Genomic DNA, 7,811 nt, shown 5'->3' on the forward strand with positions numbered 1-7,811 from the left:
TTCAAAATTTCCATTGCTGAAGCTGCGGCGAGGAGCTGTGGTCTTAGGGTCTTAGGTGCCTCAAGGGGCGGTAACCCACGAACACCGTGGTGGACACCGGTGGTCAGGGAAGCCGTCCGACTGAAGAAGGAGTCTTTCCGGGATATGTTATCCCAGAGGACTCCGGAGGCAGTTGCAGGGTACCGAAGGGCTGCAGCCTCTGTCGTGAAAGAGGCAAAGCAGCGGGTGTGGGAGAAGTTTGGAGAAGACATGGAGAAGGACTTTCGCTCGGCACCAAGGTGCTTCTGGAAAACTGTTTGCCACCTCAGGAGGGGGAAGCGGGGAACCATCCAAGCTGTGTACAGTAAGGATGGGACACTGTTGACCTCAACTGAGGAGGTAATAGGGCGGCGGAAGGAGCACTTTGAGGAACTCCTGAATCCGACTAATACTATGTTAGAGGCAGAGCTGGAGGATGATGGGGGATTGTAAGAAATAAAAATAATCAGTCAAGCTGGCTATGCTTTATGAGGATACAAATCATAGTTGAATTATAGTTGTGTGTTTAGTGGAAGAGCACTGTGACAGCTTAGTCATGCAAAATGAGAAAAGGATACTGTTGTACTGTTGTACAGCAGTACTGTATGACGGTGGTCAGAAAGCAACAAGAGTGCAGCAACAAAGTTAATATCAGTTTGATATCAGTTTGACCATGAGAATAAGTTACTCCTCAACCTATGACAGGCAACAGCGGCGCATTGTTCTTTCTGACCATCAGCATAGCTAAAGTCTGCCTAACAGCTGATGAAGAGGGCGTGTGCCAAAAGACTGGGACCAGTCTGTGCACCAACCAGGGGACGCTAAGTCTAAACCATGGTACTCCTCCAACTTTTAATAAACAAATCAAAATGCTCTTAGAGACTGATATATGAATTCATGTATAAGCCAGAAAATTCAGTCTGATGAGAGACGCCTGTGTGCCTGCTCAACTCGGACCCGTGTACACGTTTATGCTCTTAGGATTTTACTTAAATAAATACTTGTTAAACTTTTAAACCCTCTCGTTGCCTACTTAGTGGATTTTGAAACGCACAAAGTGGTGACCCCGACGCGATCCACTAAGTGGCGCCAGAGGACTTTCCCCTGAATTGAGCAGACAGGACGGACTCCAGTTTTTCCTTCACTCAAAACAGCGCGCTGTCAAAAATAAGGTAAGCAGAGACCTGTTAATATCTAACTTCTGCACATTGAGCATAACCAAATTTTTGAGTGAAGAAGAACAAGAGTGCCGTTGGTAAATTGAATGAAATCTTAAGAGTATAAAAAGAAAACTAAACAGTAAAAACGAAATTGCAAAATAAGAACTGTTAACAGAGTGAAAATTAGCCTGTAAAAAGCTTTTGGTCCACTGGGATCGGAGAGTTGGGCGACAAAAAATGAATCTAAATTAGCCTGTAAAAAGCTTTTGGTCCACTGGGATCGGAGAGTTGGGTGACAAAAAATAAATCTAAATTAGCCTGTAAAAAGCTTTTGGTCCATTGGGATCGGAGAGTTGGGCGACAAAAATTAAATCTAAATTAGCCTGTAAAAAGTTTTTGGTCCACTGGGATCGGAGAGTTGGGCAAAACTAAAATCAAAGAGGTAAACCTTCGAAGGTTCAATGGTCTGACGAGACCTATAAATTGGCTATAAGAGACTCGTAAAAAGCTTTTGATCTACAACTGGTCGGAAAGTTGAGTACATTGGGTGAAATAAAACCGTAAAAAGCTCTTGGTTAGAAAAATCGGAGAGTTGATTTAATTTGACTTAATTAGAGGAATCTCAGTCGGTTGGTTGGTAGATACTGTAAAAAGCCAATGGTTGGTTATTCAATCGGTTGGTTGGTAGATACTGTAAAAAGCCAATGATTGTGAATTCACCGTAAAAAGCTCTTGGTTAGAAAAATCAGAGGGTTGGTTTAATTTGACTTAATTAGAGGAATCTCAGTCGGTTGGTTGGTAGATACTGTAAAAAGCCAATGGTTGGTTATTCAATCGGTTGGTTGGTAGATACTGTAAAAAGCCAATGATTGTGAATTCAATGCAATGACAGAAAACGTTTTACATTTCGATACGCAGGCAGATTTTGAAGTATATTGTGAAGAGAATAAAATTACTAGAGCACTGTTTGATTTTGAGGTATACTGTGAAGAGGATAAAATTAATAAGGCACAGCTTGAAGTAGAAACAATTACTAGTGAAGGTTCATTGTGTGTAGTGTCCGAACGGACAGGAGAGAATACTTTAGGAAAAGAGTGAAACAGTAACAGGTAGTGGTGACGAAGTGAGTTTAGAGCTAGACTCAGATTTTGAGAGCAACATACAGCAGGACAAGAGACAGACTGACGTTACAGAGTCAAATTGACACTTTGAAAAGCAGAGACAATTGTTCGTTGAAAATATACACGGTTTCTTATATATAGTGTGTTTCGGATGCTGTTGGGAACTGTATCATGGCATAAAGAAGTGAAAGATTGTGCATACAGTGCTGAAATGGAAGAACTGAAAGCTTTTCTGTTGGTGAAACTGGGGAAGAACGCACCGGGGGGGCAGCAGAAACAATGGGTTGAGACAGGGAAAAAGATACTCTGTAAGTGGGAAAAGGAAGGACTGTTGGCAGACATAGGGAGAGATGAGAGTGTATTGAGAACTTTGAATATCAGAGCAGAGAGTCAGGCACGAGTGGCAGACACAGAATGGAAAGAAAAAGGGAGTAGTAGGTGGGGGCCTGCATGGGGGCGTAAACAAAAGAAAGCCGTGGAGAAAGATGTCACAAAGGGGCTGACTGAACTGCTGGGTAAACTGAAAAGGAAAAAAGATAAGTTGGCAACATCTGGTGGCACAACTGAAGTAGTACCAGAAAAGACTAATAATAACCCAACCACAGCCACTGCCAGCATGTACCCTTCCCTGCCACAACCAACAGCACCTCCATCTTACGAGGCTATAACAGTGGTTCAAGCTCCTGTGGTGCCAGTAAAGAGAGGTGTACTGGAAGTGAATGGAGGAGTTCTGGATATGGACATCCCCCAACACAACGACCTGGCAAATCTGGTGAAATGCACAGCCGACCTCACTGACACAGTTGACAAACTAGAAAATCAAATGCAAAACACCAGAGCAGAAATGAGCCAGCTCAAGGGGGAATCCATGGTTGGGACACAGTCACCATCAGGCCAAGGACCCCCAGGACCATCCACTGCATCACTCCAACTGCCACCATCACAATCAACGCCTCAACTCCTGCCCCAACCTCGGTCCCAGAGCACTCCTAGAGGGGGTCTGCAAGTGAGACCACCTCCTTTTGATCCATTTGTAAATGAGTATACCCCCCCTCAGATAAAGTCTCCAAACACTCTGACTACACCTTCTCCAGCCACACCTCAGCGGTTAGCTTGAAGGAATCAGGAACTGACGTATCCTCTACTGACGATGAAGATGAAAAGCAGCACAGAATTACAAAACACTTCACCAAAAGGGGTCCCCCACATGATGGAGCCATGCAGAAACTGCAGCTGCAAGGTGTGTTTGAAGGAGAAGCGAAGGTCATGGATGAAGCAAGAAGAGAATATGACCTTAGAGACAGACCCAAAAAAGGGGGGACCGGAGCTTTCCCTATTATGGAACACCCCTCAACCAACTTTGGAGTGTATGTGCCATTTAAACACAGAGATCTGGAGGGGTTACTGGATGACCTCCCGCCAATCACCCAGGGAGCTGGACCATGGATACAAAAGTTGGAAGAACTTTGCCAGGGCCAAACCCTGGCCCTAGGAGATATGAGAGTCCTCCTCACCAGAGCCATGGGTGGTGATGAAGCCAAACGCCTGCTCAAGAGCCTCCACATCTCCAGACATGACCATGATGGAGACAATTTCGGGAACTATAGAGGAGTTGTCAGGGATGGGCTTCGTGATAAATATCCCACCAAGGCCAACCCAGAAGCCATGACAGGCCTAACCCTGAAACCAAGCGAAAACCCCATTGATTATCTTAACAGGGCTAAATCTCTATGGAGGTCAGCTTGGGGAGAGAAGTATGACCGCTCCAAGGCCTCCATCCTGCTGTGGAGAGAGAGATGCATAGCTGGTCTGCCTGAGCCAGTGCAAAAACAACTGAAATTCACCGTTGGCCTAGCTCACCTGCCAGAAGAACAATGGTTGGCGCACATCTCCCATCACACCGACCTACATCGCGAACAAACAGCCAAAGATGATGAGCTTTTGATGAGAGATGCAGCAATTGACCAAAAGAGCTCTGAAGCTACAGGTCTCAAAAGCCACTGAAGAAGTTCCTCATCCAACCACTCAGAGACCTAGTGGCTGAAGCTGGAAACAGAAACCTAAATGCTCTCCTCCAATGGTCTCCTGAAGCTGAAACTGCCTTCTCCCTCACTAAGGAAGCACTCTCCCAGGCCACCATATTGGCTGCACCTGATTACACCATTCCATTTCATCTTGATGTTTCTGTCAAGAACGGACATGTTCATGCCGCTCTTTTCCAGAAAAAAGGGGGAGACAGGTTAGTGCTAACCTACCACAGCTCGAAATTGGACACTATTGAACAAGGACAAACATCCTGTGCTCAACATCTGGCTGCACTATCGAAAGCTGTCCAAAAAACTACCCACCTGGTCATGCATCACCCATTGCAGATCCACACGGACCACGGAGTGACCGCATTCCTGCAGAGCAATGCATTCACGTTCAGTACTGAACGAAAACTGAAAATACAGAAGGAGCTGAGACAACCCCACATCACTTTTGTAACCTCAGCCATCAATTTGGCAGACAAAATGGGACACGGAAAACCCCACAGCTGTGAAGAAGTGGCAGCACAAGAACTGAAACTCAGGCCAGACCTGAAAATGAACCTCTGCCAGATGCACAACATTGGCTGTACACAGATGGATGCTGCTACAAAGGAGAAAATGGAAATGTGGCTGCTTATGCGGTGATGGAACAACACGCAGACGGTACACACAATCAAGTGGACTCAGGAATAATACCACAACCTGCATCAGCACAAATGGCTGAAATATTGGCACTCACAAAAGCACTGCAGTGGTCAGAAGGGAAAAGGGTCAATATCTACACAGACTCAGCATACGCACATGGAGCGGTGCATATAGATGGACCACAATGGCAGAAGAGGAATTTCCTGACCACCAGCAAGACTCCTGTCAAGCACAAGGATCAACTGGTAACCCTACTGGAAGCAGTAAAAGCGCCAGCAGCAGTGGCAATAATGAAGTGCAAAGGACATGACAAAGCAGACACAAGGGTGGCAAAAGGAAATGAAGCAGCAGACCAAAGAGCCAAAGAAGTTGGAGGGTACACTCCCAGACAAATGACACTGCAACCAGAGGGAGGACGAACAGAACTAACCACAGAAAACATAAAAGACATCCAAGAAGAGGCCGGACCATATGAACATTCAGAATGGCAGAGAAAAGGAGCATGCAAGGATAAAGACGACATTTGGAGGTCACACACTGGACACATAGTGGCTCCAGCAAAGCTATGTCGACTATTGTTCCCAACCATGCATGGCCCCACCCATGAGGGAACCAGAAGAACCCTTACAAACATGAAAGAACTATGGTGGCACCCATGGATGTCAGACATCATCACCAACTTTGTGGAAGAATGTGACACATGCAACAAACACAATAACAAGAAACCATTCAAGGCCCCAGCAGGAAAATTCCCTGTGCCTACAGCCCCCTTTCAAGACATCACCATAGCTTTCACAGATATGGGGCCAGAGAACAGAGTAGGGGAAAAAGGTATCTCCTTGTAATGGTAGACAGATTCACAAAATGGGTTGAAGCGATGCCAAGTAAAGATGAAACAGCACAGACAGTTGTAAAATGGCTGAAAAATGAACTAGTACCCAGATATGATGTACCACGCACAATAAGATCAGACATAATGGATCTCATTTTGCTAACAAACATCTACAGAAAGTAGAAGAGGCATTAGGGATCATACACAGATATGGGTCAGTTTATCATCCACAATCACAGGGATTAGTGGAGGGCCAACCAGACACTGAAAAGAAAAATCGCTAAAGCATGTGAAGGTACAAAGCTAACATGGGTAGAAGCACTGCCGTTAGCTCTTATGTCCATGCGCCATTCCCCAGGATCTGACACACACTTATCTCCTCATGAGTTACTGACTGGAAGAAAATGCCAGGCCCACCCAGGGATGGAGGTCATATGCCATCCCTGGATGTGTGTAAACAAGAATATGATGACCACATGAAGGCATTGACCAGTCTTACTTCAGTTTTATCTGAACAGGTCGCCAGAGCACAGACCCCGGGAGAAGAGGAGCCCCGGAGCAGTGTCAAGGTAGGTGACTGGGTGCAGTGAAAGTCCACAAGAGAAAGTGGATCGAGCCCAGGTGGCTTGGACCCGCACGGAAGTGAGGGAGGTTACCTCACTCTGTCCAAGTAAAGGCCGGGCAGGAGCTGCTTGGCACCACCTGACACATTGTGCCCCAGCACCTACACCTTCCCGTGATTTGAGGGAAGTTAGAGCTGATTTGATCAACAATGCCGCTCCCTGCTCAAACTTAGGCAATCAGGCCAAGGGAGCGAACCCAAACAAAAATACTACTATGGATGCGCATGGAAGGTCTGGGTAGGTATGCTAATATCTACAGCCATACTGTTATGTTGTTATTTTGGTTCATAGATACCAAATATGACAGAGGAAGAAGGGAGGTTCAGGTGACTAGAACAAAGGGACAGATCACATTGTCATTTATTAGGGGACACACAAGCACAGCCTTATTAGACCTATGCGACATAGTGCCATGCACCACCAAAGACAGAAGAGAGGAAGTCATATACATATGTGTCACGACCAACTCAGACAAGTGGTGTGGCAGTTGGAAGTGTGCCATAGCTAACACAGGCTCAGATTGGGGAAATGTGGGATGTGAACCATATGATACAATGCACCTTACGATAACACATAGGGACCTGAACCAGACTGAGTGTAGGTAGAAAGCAGGAAGGACGATGCCAGGAACAGAAATGTAATCCTATATATGTGACGTTGAAGGATCCAAAACCAGAGGATGCAGGGACTTATGTTATGGGATTGTATACTGAAGGGAAAGATCCATTAGGACAGTTCATCATTCGAGTCACAGACCCATGGAGTAATAGTACACCGTCCACATCCATTACTGCCCAGGTTGACGCAATGAACACAGGTATGGGTGTTCTGAAAGACTCTAAAGGGCCATTAGTGAAATATTTGAACCTAGAGGACTTTACCATTGAGGAAAGGTTGGAGATGGAAACTGGTTTCACACCCCTCAGGTAACACGTGGCTCAAAATGATGAAATATACTGCTAGAACGCATAAAATGTCTGACTGTGTTATCTGTGCTAAAGCAAGACCTCATTTGGGGACAGTACCATTCCCACTCTCACCTGTGGACGACCTTATTGGTTGTAATTGTATGTTAAGTCTTTACAGTGATGTGACCATGGAAAGTGATGTCTGCAGGACCCTGTCTCTCCTGTATCCCAGAGTGCGTGCAATACAACCGCCCCAGGAGTAGTCGCCTACCCTGGTAACTATACTTGCATCACACAACCCAACAGCTCTACCATGAATGTGGGACACCTACCTAAGAAGTTTTGTATGTACACCTACAACACATCTTCGTTCGTTCCCAATGTCACACAGTCGATGTTTAACAATCAGAGTAAGGGACTCGCTGATGTCTGGTGGATGTGTGGGACACAGCCACGCCTTAGACCATCCTTACC

The 7,811-nt window shown here is 45.8% G+C and overlaps 1 long non-coding RNA gene across 1 annotated transcript; it reads left to right on the forward strand.

The window, feature by feature from the left end:
* Nucleotides 1–1,112: 1,112 nt before the first annotated feature.
* LOC114562711 (uncharacterized) lies at nt 1,113–7,586 on the forward strand. The gene is made up of 3 exons (XR_003693542.1): nt 1,113–1,190; nt 6,325–6,375; nt 7,507–7,586. It is a non-coding gene; the product is annotated as an uncharacterized LOC114562711 (long non-coding RNA).
* Nucleotides 7,587–7,811: the final 225 nt, after the last annotated feature.

Source organism: Perca flavescens, chromosome 10 (assembly GCF_004354835.1).
Source record: "Perca flavescens isolate YP-PL-M2 chromosome 10, PFLA_1.0, whole genome shotgun sequence".
In the NCBI taxonomy this organism is placed as follows: domain Eukaryota; kingdom Metazoa; phylum Chordata; class Actinopteri; order Perciformes; family Percidae; genus Perca; species Perca flavescens.